Raw genomic sequence first — 22,597 nt, forward strand, 5'->3', positions numbered from 1 at the left:
TGATTCGGTATCTTATCTTCCAGAATACACAGATTTTAGAACAGATTGCAAGATCGGACATGGCTGAGATATTACAATGGATGGAATTGAAAATTGGGTAATGGACGGAAAATAGAGTAAGAACTATAAAAATATTTTTGGCTTGGGGCTGGCTGTCGGTAGTGAGGCAAGGTATTGGTACTGAGACCGAAGTGTTCACAACCAATATCAATGATTTGGATCATATTGCCAAGCGTAGGTTACCCAATGACATTGTGACTTGAGAAGCTTCATAGGCAAAGTGAAATGTTAAGGATTTGGAATGGAATGAGGGTCATCAGCTTTTGTGGAAATAATAGAAAAGTGGGGAGGTTTTCAAGCGATATTGAAAGCTGTTGGTGTTCTCATGGATTTGAACACATAACACTCCAAGATCATGTGCAAGTAGAGCAAGTAAGAAGGCGTGGCGTTTCACATAGTTGTAGCAACGAACTGGCCCCGCCTGTCACGCGCGGTCAGCGGGGAAGCTGCGATAAAGATGGCTTCGTGGGACCTTCTCTTCTTGTCCAGACTGGAAGAGCGCTTGCGTGCTTACGTCAGCGTGACATGAGTTCCGGAACACGAGGGGCGGGCCTGGGACAGCCTTAAAGGCTACAGTGCGAACTTCAATGTGAATCAGTTGTGCTGAACGAGCTCACAGCCTGCTGTCTCAGGCTTTCCGCTGCGCTCATGCACAACTCGCTTCAAAGGATAAATTTTTAAATGTTGAGGGACTCCAGGGATATCAGCTAAAAAAAAAAGGGAAATGGCCTTGGGATAAAAGATCTCCCCACAAACATACAATTGGTAAAATACAAGGAGCCAATTATCACTTTGGTTTCTTTTATTCTTATTTATGTTCTTAAACAGCATTTTGTCCTTTGATTAAACAAGATTTGAACTTAAATGTCTTTGTGCAATTATACAAGATCCCAATGAGGTTGCACCTGAAATATTATCGTAATGTCTGGCCTTGCTACCCAGGTAGAGATAGGCTTGAGAAAGAGTGAATGGAATTTAGGTTCACTTGATTCCTAGGGCTAGACTGGCTTGTACTTCCATGCGCTCAAGAGAATAAGCAATTAACTAATTGAGACATACACAATTCAAAGGACACTTGACAATATAGATCCAGGGATGATGGTTTCTCCTGGCTGGGGAATAGAGAATTCCCATGGAATCAGAAAGGGTTAAAAATGAGAAGAAATTTCTTCACCAAATCTTAGGAATTCTCTACTCATTATGGCATTGTTGGGTCAGTTGCTGAGTATATTCAGAAGGGATCATTAGATATCTGGATATTAAGAAAATCGAGGGATAAGGACAGTGGAGAAAAGAGGAACTGCTTTCACACTGCCCATTAAAGCCTCTACTTAATTAGCTTTTTACTGTGTCACCTGCCTGTATGAACCAGACCAATACAGTAAGGGGATTATTTTCATCCCAGTACTTATCCGCCAAGGTTGGTAGTATCAGAGCCAATCCATTTCGCATTGTTTCCTGTGTAAAAGGCTTACCCGGTTTCCCGGGACGCCACTGCTGTAATGGTGCAGGTTCCACCTCCTTTTGCACCGGGATGCCAGGTTGCTGAATAAAAGGTCACACTGAACCGGCTTTTCTTGGTTCAGTGTGAACGCTCCGATCCGACCCACCCGGCTTTAAACACGGGTCTTTAACACGCCAATTTACTGGGATATCAGCGAAAAAGCACCTGATTAGACTTGATCCATTTGAAGGACAGAGCGGGCATAAAAAGTGGAAGGCCTACATCTGCTATCACTTCTTGTGTCCATCTGGGTAATACTTATTAGCTTTGACGTATTATTAATGAATAGTGAATGGAAAATGCCCAAAATATTTCGTTAATTTTAAATGAAAGTGCAAGATTCACTTTGCAGTTAAATGTACTCAAAAGTTCAAAAGAATTCTAATGCTATACTTTGTAAAATATTGTTGCAGTCAGAAACAATGTTTCACAAGTTCATTTAGACATTTGTTTATTTTTGAGTGTAATGGATATCAGGGATAGCAAATATCATGGAATTGTTATTGGAGTTGCAACAGATTTTAATTTAACTTGATGCCTTTCAGGAAATTCAAACTTTAAAATCTCATAAACATTATTTTGATGTGAATTACGCTTATGAAGATGAAAAATTGTATTGTTTTGGAAGACAATACCTGATTTCAAATTTCAGGTACCCATGGATACTAAGAAGCACTCCCAGACTACATAAAATATGATAAATTTAAAATAAAAGTTTCATTTTCTCCATGACAAGAGCAATCTTAAATCATGGATATGACCAAATCAGTGTCTAATTGCCAGCCAAGTTAGAGATTCTTTAGTCAAAAGATTAACAATTTAAATGAGATTATGTCCTGCCTTGATCCATGGCAAACTTGATTGGGATTATACATATTTATTTTGTGCCCGAGATAAAGGAGCAATCAGTAGCATTACACAGTTTAAAATTAAATTTCAGTTCACATTTAACAGGAGACATGTTGCCATTTATTGTTAAATTGTTATTTGACAGACAATAAACCAGATTTGTTTCAATTCATTGACAATTGCCAACAATAACTATTGATGAAAGAAGTCACTGTATCAATTAAAACTAACAGAAAACACAAAGAGGGCATGCGTTCACTGCAATGTCTGCCTGTCATATTATTGGACTTGGTACTGTCAGGTTCAAAAGCTTTTTTCATTACATTTACAAGATAAAGATAATTTTCACAAGACCAGAATATATTGCTCATCCTTATTTGCTCTTGAGAAGATGGTAGTGAAGCATCTCCTAGAACCACTTGAGCCCTTCTGGTGAAGGTGCTCCAACAGTGCTGTGGGTTTAAACCCAGTGACAATGATGAGAAGGAAGTTGGAGGGTATCCTCCAGACCATGTCTGGGATACACTGGTCCATCTTGGTTTAGAAATTTCAAGTTTGAGTAGTGTGTTAGGCAGATAACTCAAGGAGTAGCCGTACATTCAGCAGATTGCATACACAGTAGCCATAGTGCACCAATGGTGGAGGGAATGCATATTTCTAACCTCTCTAGCACATGCCATGGGTAGCAATCCTGAGATCACAACCCTGGAGATCCTGTCCTTTAACCTTATGTTTCCTGCAGCTGTCTACTATCTCTCTACAGATTTGCTCCTTCAATTCTCATTGACTGTTGGGCCGTCTATAATATAACCTCATGAGTGTGGCCATACCTTTCCTGTTCCTCAGCTCCACCCATATAGCCTCAGTAGATGATCCCTCTGGTCTGTCCTGCCTGAGCACAGCTGTGATATTTTCCCTGAGGAGCAATGCCACTCCTCTCTCTTTCATCCCCCATTCTATCTTGTCTAAAGCAACTGAAGCCCGGAACATTGAGTTGCCAGTCCTGTTCCTCCTGCAAACAATTTTCACTATAATACTCCTTGCATTGAAATAGATGCACCTGAGAACATTTCCACCATGAACAGTCCATTGACTTCTAATGATGCATGCAATTTTCACATCATCTTTTCGCTCCCTCACTCCTTCACCCTACAAATCTATTTTAAAACCCCCTGGAGCACCATTAGCCAACCTTCCTGCAAGGGTATTAGTCCCCTTCCCATTTAGATGTAAACTGTCCTGTCTGAACAGGTCCTGTCTTCCCTGGAAAAGAGCCCAATGATCCAGAAACCTGAAGCCCCCCACTCCTGCACCATATCTTTAGCCACATGTTAATCTGCATTACCCTCCTCTTTCTAACCTCACTAGCACATGGTACGGGTAGCAATCCTGAGATCACAACCCTGGAGATTCTGTCCTTCAACCAAGTGGCTAACTCCCTGCAGGGCCTCCTCACCCTTCCCACTCACATTGTTGGTCCCCACCTGGACCAGGACATTTGGCTTCTCGATCTGAGATACCTTGGACCCTGGCACCATGGAGATACTCGATCTCTTACAAAGAACCTTTTATCTGTCCCCCTAACTATGGAATCCCCTATCACTAAAGCTTGTCTCATTTGTTAAGCAAACCTTAAAGGTATCCTTTACATTTTTAACTATTTTTGTTTGACAGAGCTCCTACATACTGCTTCAGAAAAATCAAGCATCTATCTTGCACTTATCATGATACAAGTGACGGTAATCAGCAAATAGGATCAAAATTGCACACTAAACCAGAGATTTGATGGCATTAACATATTAATATATTACATATCAAGTAACATTTTTTGCCATTCACCGAAATATTCCCTACGGAATTTGCATTCCTTTCCAAGATAAATTTTCATCGGATGTACCATGGAAAGAAAATATCTCTTTGTTTTTTTAAAATAAAACACATTAAATAAATGATCCTTTTTGGTTACTTTTGAAGAACTTGAATGTATATCTATGGTCTACAAACTGACAACTAGTGGAATTATTTTTTCCTTATTTATTGTATTAAAATATCCTATCCAGGCTTCATAAATGTTGCATTGCCTGTAACACATTTTGAGGCAATGTTCACACTAGCTCTGGGGATGATTTTGTTCCCATTCCTGTGAGCCAAGTGTTGTCTGCGAACTGTAAGATTTACTGCTGAATGACTATTACAAACCCAGCTAAGCAGATCATTTCAAGTGATTGAATTTGCAGCAGTCATCAATGTCAAACTTAGCTGAGAAGTTATGGGTAATTGGAAAGGTGATTACTGAATGATTAAGGGTGCTTTTTGTTTTTAGCTTAGTGACCATTTAATGCCAAAAATAAGGTCACAATGGAAAACTTGATACTTTGTGTAGAGGAAAGTCTGCATTGAAAAAGAGACAACAGTGAGGACATCATCTGCAAAATCACCAATGTTAGCACAAAGCTATTACATTGCCAGTGACTCAGGTTCGAATCTGCCAGTCCGTAATGAGCGTGCAGGTTCAACCTTTGTTTCCCCAGGGGCACTAGTTTCCTCCGATATTCCAAACATGGATGGGGTTAATAGGACATGCAGAATTATTTGGGTGGAGTGGGCCACAAAGACCTGTTGCTGAGCTGCATTTCTGAGAGAAAATGGAATGCTTCACCAGTGCTGAAGGAGTTGGATGTGCCTTATCACCATATTTATTTAACTTGGACACTGAATACATCATGAGAGTAGCTGCACTGGAAGAGGTAGAGGCAGGAATCAAAATGAAGCATCAAAGCCTCCATAGTTATGAGATGCAGTGACCGTGAAGGAAATGTACAAAGCAATGTTTAGAATTCTGCAATGAATAAGGTGATACCAAAGGCAAAAGCTATACCATTAGGAATACTAATAGCATTCAACGTAGTTAGCATTCAACAGGAGTTACATCTACATTGAGACCATCTACAGGGAACGTTGCCATCATCAGTCAGCACTCATCAAGGATCCACATCACCCAGCGCATGCTACCATCAGGAAATTGGTATAAGTGCCACGAGACTCGCACCACCAGGTTCAGGAGCATTTGCTACCCCTCCAGCAAACTCAGTCAGGCACCCATTTAAGGATTCTTACTTTTCCTCCTATGAGGCCCTCGTCTTAAAGTTTGCTGACCAATTTTCAAGCTATGATGTTGTTGAATGCGGAAATGTAGTCGATAAAGGGCATCCTGATGGATGATTCTTGGTGTGCAGGCGTTGCAGAGTGTTTTGAAGATCCGGTGAGATGGCATCTTCTGTAGATGTGTTACTGTAGTAGGCGGATTGGAACAGATTTTAGACAATTTGATCAGTAATTCATTGACTAGCATCTTTAATCATCTATTTCTGTTCTTGTACTTGAGTCAAAAGAGAAAATGTCCACACAAATTGAAGCCAAATTATTTCTTTGCCTTACTCTAAGATTCATAAGTAATATTTGATGTTTTCAACTTGATTTCCTTTAAAATAATTTGGACTGCTTGGTATGTCTGACCTTTGACCACGGAATTGCCCTTTTGAAAGAAATATTGCTGTGGCTCATGGCATGGTTTGAAATGGTCACTTAATATTCAGATGGCCTCATGCCTCCCTCTGTTTACAACTGGTTGCAACTGGCTGAATTCAATTGAAACCCCCTTCATTTTCACTCCAAAGTCAGATCAGATATAGTCCCTCAGTGAGAAACTGCCTGCTACTTTGGCGAAGTCACCTATTGCATTCAACTGCAAATTGCATAAGATTATCTGCCCATCCAGGAACATGGGGGTAGACGCCACTGAGGTCTGCTAATCTCTTATGCCCTTAGTTGGAGTCTTATAGAATGATGAATTTGATTGAGACATACTTGGGATGGAATCCATATCTTGTGCAGTAGGATGAGCTTTCATCAGGGAAGCATTATGGATAAACACAGCTAACAACCCATTGGAGCTTCCATTTGTTCCACAATTTATGATTGAGTATTCATAATTAATAAAGCAAGAAAAGATGAATTGATAGCAGGAGTTTGGTAAGGTGATGGTCCATCTTTACCTCTTCATGCACATCTAAAGATCTGCACTCACAAAGTAGCCACATCTCTGGTCTCATTTTTTTTTCCCCCAGTATAATTATGTGACAAAGTGGAAAATTCTTCAGGCATGTTGTATTCATGCAAAGTAGAAAAAATCCAATTTAACTTGATGCATTTCAGCCACTCTACTCTCACTCTTCAGTAGAATGGCCATCAACAATGTTTTCAAATGGCACTTACTCAGTGTTCACCTGCTCACTGATACCCAGTTCAGGTGTTGCCAGAATTACTTTGCTCCAGGCCACCTGATTGCTTCGGTCCAAACCTGGTACAAAGAGTTAGATTCCAGAGATGAGATGAAAGTAAGGACAGAACTCAAGAGATGACTAAGTGTGGAATCTAGGAAGCACTGAAATCAATGAGTACCAAGTTGCACCTTACACAAAAAAAAAATCAGTCATCCCAGTCCCAGATAAAAGCTGTAGTGGTTCTTCAGGGTAATTTTCTAGAGCCCTCCATCTTCAATAACTTTAATCAATTAACTTCTTTCCATTATTTGGTCTGAGTGGGAAGTACACTGATGTTTGCACAATGCTTAATACACTTTGACGTTCCTGCACAGACCTAGTCAGCTTCCAGGCCTAGGCAGATAAGTGACAAGAAACATTTGTACCATTGAAGTGCCAGGCAATGACCAACAAGAAAAGTTTGAACCACCTTCCCTGGACATTCAAAGGCATTACCATCACTGGGTTCACCACCATAAAAATCCCAGGAATCCCCATTAAATAAAAAAAACTTAAATAGAACAATAATCCGATGGTCTGGCAAAAGAACAAGTCATACGCTGGGTATGCTGTAGTGAGTGGCACACCTCCAGAAACCACAGAGCCCATCCATCAACCACCAGCTGTAGACTGAAAGCATGATGGAATAGCATCCGCTTGCCTGCTTGAGTGTAGCACCAACAACTCCTAAGAAGCTTAATATCATCCAGGGGAATAAACCTATTTGATGGGCACCCCAGCCATTGCTCTAAACACTCATTCCCTCCATCACTGGTTAGCATAGCAGTTGGCACAACGTTATTACAGCACCAGCGACCCGAGTTCAAATCCAGCACTGTCTGTAGGGAATTTACACGTTCTCCCCATGTTTGTGTGGGTTTGCTCCAGGTGCTTCGGTTTCCTCCCACCATTCAAAATGTTTGGAGATTGCTAGTTAATTGGAGTATTTGGGCACCACAGGCTCATGAGCTCTGAAAGGCCTGTTATTGTGCTATACGTCCAAATTTAAAATTTAACAATTTAATTTAAAAGCTACTCCAAGTTCTCCTTGCATGACCTACCAGCTCCATCGGGATAAGAGCAGAAGACATCCCGAAATACAGCCACTTGCATAATTCCATCCAACCAGACTTGGAATCCTTTCACCAGAACAAATGAAGAATAATATGATGCATCATCTCTTGATAATGAGAACTGCTATGCCCAAGACCATCAAGAACTCCAGATGCAGCTGAGGCCATAATGCAAACTAGCCCCCTCCCCCTCCCCTTTGTCAACTCTGTCCATACCTTCTGATGTCCCAGGAAAGCTGCCAACCCATCCCACCCTGGTCGTAGTCTCATTACCCCTTTCCATTGAGCAGAACATACACATACCTGAAAGCACAAAGCTCCAGATACAAGGGCAGTTACTTTCCTGCTCTTATCAGACATTTAAATGAATTTCTCACTGGCTAAAGTTGATGCCCTGGCACTGTTTTTTAAGTATAGCTTTTTCTACAGCCAGTACATTTTTAGTAACACTATACTGTGTGCTATTTGATTCATTGTTGTCCTATTTCCTCCACTTATTTATTTACTTGGAACAACTGCTGTATGAGTTAATTTGCCTAGATACCACACAAAACAAAGCTTTCTACAGTATCTCAGTACATATGAGAATGAACAATTGAATTCAATTCAGTTCCTCTTGGCAGCATTCCTGTACATTCAGCCCCATATCTTGACATCATGCTCTTTGGTTCGGGACACTCCAGCTAAGAGAAACAGCCATTCTTTCTGGAGTGCAGAATGAGAGAAAGATGGAGAAAATGGCAGACAGATCAGAGCGCATTGGGAGGAAACTAAATCTTTACAGTGGGGTGATAAAATGCAGAAAGGAATAGGTGGGGTGGGCTAGAGAGAAAGGCCACTGGAGGTCTTACCTATTAAGAGTTTTCTCAGAGTTTTTCTCCAACGTTAATCCTGATAATATCCTTACTTAAGTGCAGTTCACAATTGAGAATGAACAATTGAATTCAATTCAGTTCCTCTTGGCAGCATTCCTGTACATTCAGCCCCATATTTTGACATCATGCTCTTTGGTTCGGGACACTCCAGCTAAGAGAAACAGCCATTCTTTCTGGAGTGCAGAATGAGAGAAAGATGGAGAAAATGGCAGACAGATCAGAGCGCATTGGGAGGAAACTAAATCTTTACAGGGGGGTGATAAAATGCAGAAAGGAATAGGTGGGGTGGGCTAGAGAGAAAGGCCACTGGAGGTCTTACCTATTAAGAGTTTTCTCAGAGTTTTTCTCCAACGTTAATCCTGATAATATCCTTACTTAAGTGCAGTTCACAATTGCAGTCAGAGAGCAGGGGCTGAACACTTTGCCAAGGTGCTCTACATTTTAACAAAAATATTAAGATGGCCTATTTTATCCATCTCTCCAAAGGAACAGCCTTGTTGATTAGTTCGAACAATAGTTTTATTTGCCACTTACTATTAGTCTCCACTGGACTGAACACATAGTGTAATTGGGAAGCAGTCAGGAGCAGGTGGGGAATGGAAAGGTGGTGATGAACATAGAATCTTACAGGCACTTCAGCCCATAATGTTTGGGGGTATCTATGTAATCCTAATCAAATCCTTCTCTACCTCACATCCTTAAACTTACATTTCACTTACATCCATGTGCGGATCTACGAGCCTTTAAAATATTCTTATTGTAGCAGCTTCCACCACTAACTCTAGCAATTCATTCCAGGCATCTACCCCTCTCAATGTAAAATCAAATTTACCTCTGGCATCTTCCCTAAACATTCCTCTGTTCAATGTAAAATGGTGTTTGCCACTGTCACCCACCAGGAAAAGGTGAAGGCTCTCCATCCCATCTATGCCCCTCTTATTTAATCTTGTATACCTCTAATAAGTCACCACTCTAAAGAGAAAACCCCTAGCTCTGTCAAATTTGCTCCAGAAGGCAAGTTTGCCAATCCAGGCAAAAACCTGGTAAATTGTCTACATCCTTCCTGTAATGAAGCAACCAGAAGTGAGTACACATATTCTAAGTGCAGTCTCACCAGATTTTTATTGAGCTGCCACATTACCTCAAGGCTCACTCAATTTTGGCCTTACTAATGAAGGTCAGCAGACCATACACCTTCTTAACCGCCCTATGAACATGCTTGGCAACCTTGTGGGATATGTGAACCTGGCCCCAAGTTCCCTCTGTTTCTCTGCACTGATCAGAACCCTGCCACTAATCACACAACCTTCATATCATCTACAAGCTCACTTACCCAGTCATCCATTGAATATTAGAAATAGAAGCCTCTTGATCCTGCTCCATCATACAGTAAGTTTCTAGTTGTTCTGAATCATTAGCCTTGTCCACTTTCCTGCATGATTCCCATAACCCCTTCATTCTCTTCCAGTTCAAGAATCGAGCTTTCTCAGCCTTAAATATACTTAAGGTCTCACATGCAGCTCTCTAAGAGACAGAAATCCAATGATTCACAGTTCCTCGAGAGAATAAATTCTCCTTCATTTCTACCTGAATGCATGCCACTTTATCCTGAGATTATGTCTCCTAGTGTGAATTTCCCACATTCTTGCAGCATCTATTCCACAGAACTGGGAGGTTCTAAAACTGATGTTGGTATCAGTTGCCTAATGGGTGGATTAGGATAAAAAGATCCCACTTGCAGCCAAGTACTCGGGTTTCACATGACTGGATAGTGTAAAATAGCCTGTCCTGCCTGACATTATCAAATCTTCAGAATCTATGATAAACACAATTTTCAATCAATACATGCCTAAGATCCCTGTTGTTCACCCAGTCAGAGCAAATCCACACACACACAAATCTTTCCAAGCCATTTTTCCATGACATTAGTTTGGCATTATAAGGTTTGACCTCAAAATTCTCGTCATTGTTTACAAATCCTTTCATGGGTGCTTCTTGCCTCATCTTTACAATTTCCTCAAGACATACAACCCTCCACCTTGGGCTGTATGGGGTTTGAAAACTTGAATCAAATTCATTTTGATTATCCTTCTCTCAGCTCTCAAAGTTGTAATCTAACGAATTCCCTCTAAATTCTGTAACCTGTCTGATTCTCCCACTTGCTTTGCATTCTTTGACCTATTTTTTGTAGTTTGCAAATTACCCTGCCAAATTTTACTTGAATAATCTCCTGGAATTGTTTTACTCTATTAAACACACTAGCGGTTATTGTCCTGTTGCTCACGACGGGCCATTGGATCTTCTCCTAATTATCTCAATGGCCACAAATTAGATAAAGAAGGATGATGACTATAAGATGCACCTCTGGCCAGTAGCACTAAAACACACTGTCATGGCAGCAGCCTGTTGCATTCTTCTTCTCAAATTCAGTCCCTTATCTTCAGTTGAACTGAAGTTTGGAACATAATGCGAAACCATTAGGCATTTAACACTATGGGCCAGGGATAAATTTCAAAGAAAGTATTATTTTAGCTTGTACATCATATATGCCTCTGGAAATAATTATTTTTTTTAATATGGATTACAGTTGACCATTGATTGAATTTTGCTCACTTACTCATTTATTCACTTCCTATGAAAACGCTACTGGAGTCACAGATCTTCTCGAAACTCCTCAGAAGCTTAAACCTCTGGATTTTTGTACTAAATACTATTTTATTAAATTCATTAAGTTAGTCTGTGCATGTTCTGAAAGTCAACACCTTTTATATATTACATTAGATAACTAACATAACAAGTAACAGGTACTCATATTTCAGAAATGATATAAGTGCGATATATTAATATTCCATTTATTTAAATAAATAATGAGGTCAATTAATTTCTCAGGCAGAATATTGTGCAGAAAAATATATCGTAAAATCTGTATCTATGGGGATCAGTGAAGGTGATTTGAAATGCAGGTTTCATAGTTTGGTTTTGTAAACTAAAACAGTTATTGTTTGAAGTGTTTAATGATGTGTTTATGTGATTGCAGCTTAATGCTTGGAAATGCATACATTTTCTCCTACACTGCAGTCACAAAACGTCGTCTTTGCACTAAAATACACATCTTGAAAACACATCAAGAATTTTTATTATTATTTTTTTAAATGCCCCGATGTTCAACAAAATAAAGACTAATGGAAAACAGTGGAAACTGCTGACGTGTAGGAAGACCCTGCAGGCTAAATAACAACACTAAATCACATATGGCCTCAGTGACTGTGCCTGTAAGAATCAATGGTTTATTGCTGTAGAAATTCATTCATCCTCAATGTTTTACTTTCAGAATCTTATCTTCACTTCACTAAGGTAATATGCATAAATTCATCATAGAATTTACAGTATTTGTCTCATCATGCCCATCTTTGCATTCAGAAGCACACAAGCATAGGGATGCTTCATGGAGAATCTACTTTCATCAGAGCTTTTCTTTGTAAGATGCATAATAATGGTTTCATCCTAACCATTTTCATTAAAAAATAGCTCCATAAAAAACAATTTTCAATATTAAATGTGTTATTTATCTGACAGTAGGCCACTTCAGTGCTGTTGATCTGGTGTAATAAATATTCAATCTGCTCCAGCTTATTTATGAGTTTCCAGACAATGAAACTTTGCCTCAACAATCCTTCTTGAACAGAATCCTGACCTATATTTCAATTCACTGCCTCTTTCACATACCAACCATGATCTGTCCATGATCTCAGGCACTGCCAGATTGAGACCAACGCAAATTGGAAGAACATCATATTCCATCTGGTCACCCTCCAACCAGATGGCATTAACATCGACCTCCTGTTTCCGTCAACCATCCCCCCCCCCCCCCCCACTGCCCCCTGTCTTCTCTCCATTTCCCCATCCCTTTTTCTCATTTCCTCTGTCTGTCTGCAGGCTCTTTCAGGTGGCCAGAATACCCTGATGTAAAGCAGCATTTTCTACCCCTATACGGCTGTCGGGATGCCACCTGAAAGAGCAGGAGGGACCTCTGAGGCTCACTTTCTAACCCTCCTCCGGGAGCGATAATCGCTGGGCACTTGAAAGAGGCTGCTAAGGGGCAGGCTGATGACAATCAGCCAGCCACCTAACTCCACGTGCCTGACAGCCCCCTTTCCGCTGCCTGACAGCCCCCCTACCCACTTCCTGACAGCCCCCCTCCCCACTGCCTCTGCACCATGGCACAGGACACCGGGGCTGGGGCAGCAGGCGCCTGCCACCCCCCAGCCCTGACGTCCCGCAATGGCAACCCCTGCCCTGACGTCCTGCACCGGCTACCACTGCCCTGGCGTCCCGTGCTGGCTGCCCCTGCCCTGATGTCCCAAAGGGACAGAAGCCAGAGTGTGCTCCGAAGCGTCTCTCCTGCAGCTGTCCCTTTCAGGTGGACAGCACAGCATTTTCAAGGCTGCCACCTGAATGACCATTCCACAGGGCGACATCTGCTTCTACAGGCGCATTCTTGGTGGAGAATGCACCAGAAAACAGCTTCTCTCTCTCTCTCTCTCTCTCTCTCTCTCTCTCTCTCTCTCTCTCTCTCTCGCTCTGATTCCCTTTCCCTCTGTTTCCTTTCCTTCTGTTTTGCATTTACAGAGCTACTCCCTCCACTGATCAATTCTCACCCTTCCTCTCCTGTCCTCCTATATTTAACCAATTATCATCTTTTGTCTGATCTATGGTCCTCCCCACCCCCCAGCCACCCCCTGCCAATTTTTCCCTTCTACCCCGGTGTGGTGATACAACCATAATACTGGCCACACTCCTACCAGGCTACTTCAGGGGCTTCACTGTACCTGCAAGTAGGCAACCTGGGAGTCTGGCCTCCACCTGGCCAGCTGACAATCACCAGCCTGTATATAGATTCAAGCCGGCCCCTCCTGTGGTCAGTCGGACACATGGAGCCAGCAAAGGACAGCCAGGCAGACGTGGAGCCAGCAAAGATATTAAAACTGGTGTGTACAGAGTTTGAGCTGATTAAAGCCTGTAGTACAGTCTTCTCATGTTTTGTGTTTGCTTGCTGCACCACAGCGCATCACAATTTAATCAGCTCAAAATTAAAAGGACCATGGAGAAGTTCCTCACCATCGAGAGGCTGGATATCAATCCTCAGCACCTGGATGCCCCAGCATTCTTCAAGATCTGGAAATATGTGATTGAGGCGATCATCCAGACACAGGCTGAGGTCATCCATGATCAATGTGAACCAGAAGAGAATCATGGTACTTCGCACCAAACTGGACCCGCGCGCTTTCCAGGCTATCTGAGACTGCACAAATTTTGGGCCAGTGATGGGCATCCTGGAAAGCATGTACCGGCCTCCAAAGAACATGTTCTATACCTGGTACTTGCTCAGCATCAGGGCACAGCAGCCAGGTAAGATGGCAGATGCTTACCTGGGGGGCATTGTGAGAACTAGCTCACCTGTGCACAATTGAAGCTGGGGTGACTGCTGGGGAAGTGGAATGATTCGTCCGAGATGCCTGTGTGCGAGGTTGCAAACAAGGGCGACTTGACAGAGACTGTTGGAGGAGAATAATGCCTCTCTTACTGGGATCATGGAGGTGGTCCGTTCCCTAGAAGCTACAGGTCACCATGTAGAGGCCTTCAATGCTCACCTTCCCCAAGCTCCGGCTGGGTCAATGCCGACGACAGTAGTCGCTAAGGGGCCCCACGTGGAAGAGATTATTGCCACCTCTGACGCAGCCCACTGCTGTAATTACTGCAGGTACTGTAGGTCAGACAGGCACTCCCAAAAGAGCTGCCCAGCAAGGAACTCACATTGCTCCCGATGTGGCAAGAAAGGCCGCTTCGCTAAGGTGCACCGGAGTTCTGACCTGTGGGTCTGCACGTGTTTGTAAAGGAGTGCCGGTCCCGGAGATGTCAGCCACATTGGCAGGGAGATGGCAGTTGCCAATTCCCTAGGAAATGAGAAAAGGCACTCATGTGGGGTCTGACTGGGAGCCGTGCACACAGGTGACAATATGGCATGGAGGGCCTCTTGCCAGCAGTCAACAGACTGGCCTTTCAAACTCAGGGCCAGGAGGATTGCCTTCCAGATTACCCTGTTTTCATGCTCCACCTGCCCATTGCCCCTGGGGTTGGAGCAGCCTGGCCACACTCCTACCGGCTACTGCGGGGGGAAACCACTGTACCTGCAGGTAGGAAACCTGGGAGATTAGCCCCACCTGCCAGCTGTCAATCACCAGCTAGTATGTAAACTCAAGCCGGCCCCTCCCAGGGTCAGTTGGACATGTGGAGCCAGCAAAGATATTAAGATTGGTGTGTACAGAGTTTGAGCTGATTAAAGCCTGTAGTACAGTCTTCTCATGTTTTGTGTTTGCTTGCTGCACCACAGCGCATCACACCTAGAATTTTAATTTAAGTGCCTGCCTGCTATTTCTCATACCTTGAATAAATGCTCAGGCCTGAAACATCAGTTATATATCTTTACCTCTTATGGACACTGTGTGTTCCTCAACCATTTTTGTGTTTTTACTAGTCACAGCATCTGCTTAGATCCATTGAACACAACAGCACAGAAAACAGGCCATTTGATCCTCTAGTTCATGGCGAAACATTATTCCACTAGTCCCACTGACCTGCACCCATTCCATAGCCTTTCAGCCCTCTCCCATCCATGTATCTATCCAATTTATTCTTACAACTTAAGAGTGAGCCTGCATTTACCACAGCAGATGGCAGCTCATTCCACACCCTCACCGCTCTCCGAGTGGTTCCCCCTAATGTTCCCTCTTAACCTTTCCCCTTTCACCCGACACCCATGTCCTCTCATATTTATCTCTTTTTTTTACTCTGTCAATATACCCCTCATAATCTTTTAGAGTTCTATCACCAATGTCTTATACAACCTCACCAGAACATCCAAACTCCTGTACTCAATACTTTGATTTGTGAAGGCCAAGATCCCTAAAACTCTCTTTACAACTCTTCCCATCTGTGAAGCCAATTTCAAGGAATTATGTATCTGCATTCTCAGATCCCTTTGCTCCTCTGCACTCCTCAGTGCCTTACCATTTACTGTGTATGTCCTACCTTGGTTGTTCCTTCCAAAATGCAACACCTCACAATTATCTGCATTAAATTCCAACTGCCATTTTCTGGCCCATTTTCCTAGTTGGTCCAGATCCCTCTGCAAGCTTTGAAAACCATCCTCACTGTCCACAACTCCTCTAATTTTAGTGTCATCTGAAAACTTGCAGATCCAATTTCACACATTATCATCCAGATCATTGATATAGACAACAAACAGTAGTCATCGATTCTGGAAGCACACCACAAATCACAGTCCTCCAGTCTGAGAAGCAATCATCCACTCCCACTCTCTGTCTTCTCCCATTCAGCCAATTTCGAATCCAGTTTACAACCTCTCCATGTATACCTAGTGTCTGAACATCCTGAACTAACCTGCTATGTGGGACCCTTTCCTTTAACTATGTTCTTGGTAATCGCCTCAAAAAAACTCTATAAAATTTGTTAAACACATCCTACCACACACAAAGCTATGAAGCATATCCTTAATCAGCCCTTGGTTGTCAAAATACTTGTATATCCAATCTCTCAGAACCTCCTCCAATAATTTACCTACTACTGGCATCAGGCTCACTGGCCTGAAATATCCTGCTTTACTTTTGGAGCCTTTTTTAAACTACAGAACAAAATGAGCTACCCTCCAATCTTCTGGTACCTCATCCTGAGCTAAGGACATTTTAAATATTTCTGCCAAGGTCCCTCCAATTTCTCATGTCTCCCTAAAGGTCTAAAGAATATTATTTCAAGCCCAGGGGATTTATCTACCTTTATTCACTTTAAGACAGGAAGTACAAACTCTCTCTGCTCCATGCCACTACTGCTTGTTTCCCTTCCTTCTATGCCAGTTTCCTGAATAAATGCTGATGCAAAAACCAACTGTTTAAGATCTCTCCCAACTCCTGAGGCTCAACACATAGGCGACCACTCTGATCTTCTCAACTTTTTTCTTTCCACTCACATACCACTTTAATTATTCCCAATGCCATCGGTGCTCTGTGATTAGTAAGAGATTACTTAAGGTGGTATGTGGGTGGAAAGATAAGGTTGAGAACCACTGCTCTGGACCCAATTGTTGCTGAAATATTTTGCTTGGGAAAAATTGTCATTGACCCATTTCCTTTGGAGTTATGAAACCGTGCACAGAACGAGTCAATTAGGTACAATTAAAAGAGTGAATTTCAAACTTTTTATTTTCACCTACATACCACCTTAACCAATCCTTTACTAATCACAGAACACCTATTGGCATAGAGAATACTTAAAGTGGTGTGTAAGTGGAAAGAAAAAGGTTGAGAACCACTGTTCTAGGGGACCAGTTTTGTCCCTTGCTATCCTTTTATTCTTAACATACTTGTAGAAACCCTTTGTCTTTAGCTTCATGTTATCTGCCGAAGCAACCTCATGTCTTCTTTTTGCCTTTCTGTTTTCCTTCTTAACCATATTCTTACATTTTCTATGCTCTTCTGGTACCTCATTTAGCTCCTTGTTGCCTGTACCTGCTATACACCTCTCTCTTCTTCTTAACCTCATTGCCAATGTCCTTTGAAAACCAAGGTTCCCTCTGCCCGTTAACTTTATCTTTAATCCTGATAAGAATGTGCAAATTCTGCACCCTCAAAATTCCACCTTTGAAGATGATCCTCTTACTGAACACATCCTTGCCAGAAAACAACATATCCCAATTCACTCTTCCTAGATCCTTTCTCACTTCCACAAAATTGACCTTCCTCCAATTTAGAATCTCAACTCAAGGACCACACTTATCCTTGTCCAGAATTAACTTGAAATTAGTGACATTATTGTTAGTGTACCCAAAATGTTCACCTACATGTACTTCTTTTACCTCACCTGTCTAGTTCCCTAATGGGAGATCAAGTATTGCTTCCTCTCTCATTGATACCTCTATGTATTGATTTAGAAAACTTTCCTGAACACAATTGACAAACTCCAAGCCATCCAACTCTTTTACAGCATGGGAGTCCCAGTTAATACGTGGAAAGTTAAAATCTGCTGCTATGACAACTTTCTGTTTCTTACATCGGTCTGTTATCTCTCTACAGATTTACTCCTCTAATTCTCTCTGACTATTGGGCAGTCTATAATACAACCCATCAGTGTGGTCACACCTTTCCCATTCCTCAGTTCCCTCTGGGCTGTCCTGCCTAAGCACAGCTGTAATATTTTCTCTGGCTAGCAATGCCACTCCTTCCCCTTCCCACCCCTTCTATCATGTCTGAAACAACAGAAACCCAGAACATTTAGCTGCCCCTCCTGCAACCAAAGTCTCACTTATAGCAATAATGTCATAATCCCACGTGCCAATCCATACCCTCAGCTCATCTGCCTTTCCAAAAATAATCGTTGCATTGAATACACCTGAGAACATTCCTATCATCTACAAACTTTAATTTCTGATACATGCAGTCCTCTCATGACATTTATCCTCCTTCTCCTCACTATCTACTCTAACACTCTGGTTCCCATCCCCCAGCAAATCTAGTTTAAACCCCCTGGATCGGCACTAACAAACCTACCCGCAAGGATGTCAGTCCCCCTCCAGTTCAAGTGCCAACTATCCCTTCGGAACAAGTCCCACCTTCCCTGGAACAGAGACCAATTATCCAGAAACATGAAGCCCTGTCTCCTCCACTACCTCTTTAGCTGCATTAACTTCCTATTTCTAGCCACACTAGCACGTGGTGTGGGTAGTAATCCTGAGATCGCAACCCTGGAGGTCCTGTCCTTCACCTCTGCACCTAACTCCCTAAACTCTCTTTGCAGGACCTCCTCGTCATTGGTCCCTACGTGGACCACAACGTCTGGCTGCTCAACCTCCCTCCTGAGAATACTGAGAATTCGATCCAATATATCGTGGACCCTAGCACCAGGGAGACCACAGACCATCCGGGATTCTCGATCTCTCCCAAAAACATTATTTCTCTCCTCCTTACTATTGAATCCCCTCTCCTCTTTTTCCACCCTCCTTTCTGAGCTGAGGGTCCAGTCTTTGTGTCAGAGGTGAGACCACTACAACTTGTCCCTGGTAGGTCGTCCCCACCAACAGTATCCAAAACAGTACACTCATTGTTGATGGGAACGGCCACAAGGGTGTTCTGCTTTCTCTGTCATTTCCCTTCCCTCTCCTGACAGTCATACAACTCGTGAGATTTAGGGGCGACTGTCTCCCTGAAACTCATCTCTATCACCCTCTGTGCCTCTCGAATGATATCCAGCTCCAGCTCCCTAACTTGATTTGACAGGAGCTGCAGCTGGATGCACCTCTTGCAGGTTTAGTTAACAGGGGCAATTGCAGTCTTTTGTTTTACACTTGACCTGTATTGGCAGGTGTTTTGTTGCTCTCGAAACAAAATCAAGAGTTAAAATGTTGGTACTTTGAAACTTCAATATCATTTGTGCAGGAAACTTTGAAATTTAGCCTGAGAATAATAGGCTGGTAGTGATCTCTGAAAATGCAACAGACTCAAGAGGTTTGGATTATATGATTATGTTCAAGAGCAAAGCTTCAGTGGTTCATGAATGTCATTCGATCATGAAGAATGTTTAGCCTTGGATGTGCTGCTACACAATTTTTACACTTTATATTGTATAATCTTTTTTTTATCTGAAATTGTCAGTGATCTTGCTTCAGTAATTGAGACTTTAAATGTCCTACTTTGTGGCTTTTGAATTCTGTTGTACTACTTTGTAAGCCTTTATTTAAAATGTTAATTGATGGAAGGAAAAATACACAAACCCACATTTCCCAGGCATCTCAAAGCAGAGATCCTTCTTGCTTAAAAATGGTGCTTTGTATTGTACTTAGGGAGGGAAGCAGCACTTGGTACCATGCTGTATTGGTCATTCCTAATGATTAAGTTTTAAAAAGGTCAATCAGCCATGTAAGGTGGGAAATAATTCATTTGCCTCAATTTAAAAGCTCAGAGCTGGTTGGAGCTGATACCTTCATGATACCTTCAACCATATGACATTAAGCATGTTTAGATTTTGATTTTTTCCTCCGACCAATTGCTGGTAGGTTGGGTGCTGAATGAAACACTTGACTCACCAGAAACGAGGAAGTTGATGAGTATCAGGAAATTTGGTGTGTGGCGGCAGCGTCATAGTTCAAACATCCATATTAGAATCATCACACAACATGACTGTAAAAAATTAAAATGCAGTGTCCTTGGTTTGATTTGCTCAATGTTATATATTCAGCAACTCCAGATAGACTCAGATTAAATTTAGATTTTTGTGTCTTGCTTCATAACAGTTAATAACATTTAGGAGTTGATTTTAACTGGGAGTGCTCAGGAGGATGGGAGCATCAGGTGGTCAGGAGCAGAGGTTTCTGATGAATCAATGCAGTGGTCACAGTATAAAGTGAACAAAGGGTAAGTGGTACTTGATCTCCCATTGGGGAACTAGACAGGTGAGGTAAGGAGGTGGTTGTTGGGATGATTGTGATTTCACAATAAGTAATTGTGCTATGACGTGGAGCTCATGTTCAGACTGAGGCAACCTTTTGACTGGCTGAATGGTCCAGGGGCTTCTACTGGATCATCATTGTTCCACACAGAACTTGTTGCTTTTTTTTTGTGCTAACCTGAGGCACTCCACTTCTCAGTTAAAGAGCAAAATTGCAGTTGTCACAAGAATTTCTGGTTCCAGTTTCTCTGATGTAAATTAGACGAAATCTGTCATAAGTTAGTGGTCATACATGTCTGTTCAGACCACTTAAAATGATGGAGGGTTTGAAATGTATTACAATATACCTGCCAATTTTTGATGCTTCCTGAAATATTCTCCACAGGTGGAAGAGTTGAAGATCAAACTTTCACTTTGAGAAGTGCATGCATTGTAGCAGTGTACAAGAGATATGGAAGCTGGGTAAATCCATTATTATTTGTACCCGAAAGAAGAAAAACTGACAATAAAACACAAATGAGTTACAAATATGTTAAATTACATTAATAATTTTTTGTAATACAGTATTTTATTTATCATTTTAAACATATTCAACAATCAACAATCATACAAAGTACAAAACCCTCCACCTCCTGCCTTCTATGTATCATGTTTAATGGTATATAAGACCCACTGGGATATAGGACTCTGCCCCCTGCCATTTTTAGCATGAGATATCAGTAAAAAAATTGTTTTAGTGTATTTACTTCATTCAATTTGCTCGAGGGTCCCATCACCCTCCCTCCCATCAATCATTCCTTCCTTCCCTCCCTCGCATCAATCGCTCTCTCCCACAGTGCTTTGAGGAGAGTGCCAGGCTGGGGAAAGTAAGCCATGTCGGGGGCAGTGATTCTGTAAAGCTTGGCTGAGTAGTTTGAATGTTGACCTCCTGTCGCCATCTTGCATAATGGCGGCACCAAAATGTTACCTTCACATGTAGGACCTGGAGTGTTTTTTTTAAATTTTTTTTATTTTTCACACAATAAATCATACTGACCAAAATACATAGACATTTTTCTCTTGAATATATACAGTGTCATTTTCTCCTCTTTTTCCCCCTCCCTTCCCTCCCTCCCTTTCCCCCCCTTCCCATTTATTTAAAGTTCAATCTATAAGATATATTAAATCTGTTAAACAATGTCGACACTTAATGAAATAAACAGAAATTTTTATCTTTTACTTTTATATACTGAGTCAGTTCATTTCGTTGTCTTCTCCTTCTGTCATTTTAGGTGGTGGAGGTCCATGGTAGGATTTCTCTATTGTATTTCATGTATGGTTCCCATATTTGTTCGATTACTGTGATGTTATTTCTTAAATTATATATTATTTTTTCCAATGGAATACATTTATTCATTTCTATGTACCATTGTTGTATTCTCAAGTTGTCTTCTAATTTCCAGGTTGACATAATACATTTTTTTGCTACAGCTAGGGCTATCATAATAAATATTTTTTGTGCTCCATCCAAATCGAGTCCAAATTCTTTATTTCTTATATTACTTAGAAGGAAGATCTCTGGGTGTTTTGGTATATTGCTTTTTGTGATTTTATTTAATACCTGGTTTAGATCTTCCCAAAATTTTTCCACTTTCTCACATGTCCAAATTGCATGTATTGTTGTTCCCATTTCCTTTTTACAGTGAAAACATCTGTCTGATACTGTTGGGTCCCATTTATTTAACTTTTGGGGTGTGGTGTATAGCTTGTGTAACCAGTTATATTGTATCATGCATAAACTTGTGTTTATTGTATTTCTCATATTTCCAGAGCATAGCTTTTCCCATGTTTCATTCTTTATCTTTATGTTTAGATCTTGTTCCCATTTTTGTTTAGGTTTACAGTTTGTTTCCTCGTTTTTCTTTTCTTGCAGTTTGATGTACATGTTTGATATAATTTTTTAAATTATCATTGTGTCTGTAATCACATGTTCAAAATTGCTTCCTTCTGGTAACCTCAGACTGTTTCCCAATTTGTCCTTCAAGTAGGTTTTCAGTTGGTGGTATGCAAACCTTGTATCGTGAGTTATATTATATTTGTCCTTCATTTGTTCAAAAGATAATAATTTATTTCCTGAAAAACAAACTTCTATTCTTTTGATCCCTTTTCTCTCCCATTCTCTGAAGGAAAAGTTATTTATTGTGAAAGGGATTAGTTGATTTTGTGTCAATATTAATTTTGGTAGTTGATAATTTATTTTATTTCTTTCTACGTGAATCTTCTTCCAAATGTTGAGCAGATGGTGCAATACTGGTGAATTCCTAAGTTGCACCAATTTTTCATCCCACTTATAGAGTATATGCTCAGGTATCTTCTCCCCTATTTTATCTAGCTCTAATCTGGTCCAATCTGGTTTTTCCT

At 41.4% G+C, this 22,597-nt stretch overlaps 1 long non-coding RNA gene across 1 annotated transcript in view; it reads left to right on the forward strand.

The window, feature by feature from the left end:
- Nucleotides 1-21,312, forward strand: part of LOC138751091 (uncharacterized) — a 299,684-nt gene extending 278,372 nt beyond the window's left edge. Inside the window, exon 4 of the long non-coding RNA XR_011349713.1 lies at nt 20,583-21,312. This is a non-coding gene — a long non-coding RNA (uncharacterized lncRNA). The remainder of the gene's footprint in view (nt 1-20,582) is intronic.
- The last annotated feature ends 1,285 nt before the right edge of the window (nt 21,313-22,597 follow it).

Source organism: Narcine bancroftii, chromosome 1 (assembly GCF_036971445.1).
Source record: "Narcine bancroftii isolate sNarBan1 chromosome 1, sNarBan1.hap1, whole genome shotgun sequence".
Classification (NCBI taxonomy): domain Eukaryota; kingdom Metazoa; phylum Chordata; class Chondrichthyes; order Torpediniformes; family Narcinidae; genus Narcine; species Narcine bancroftii.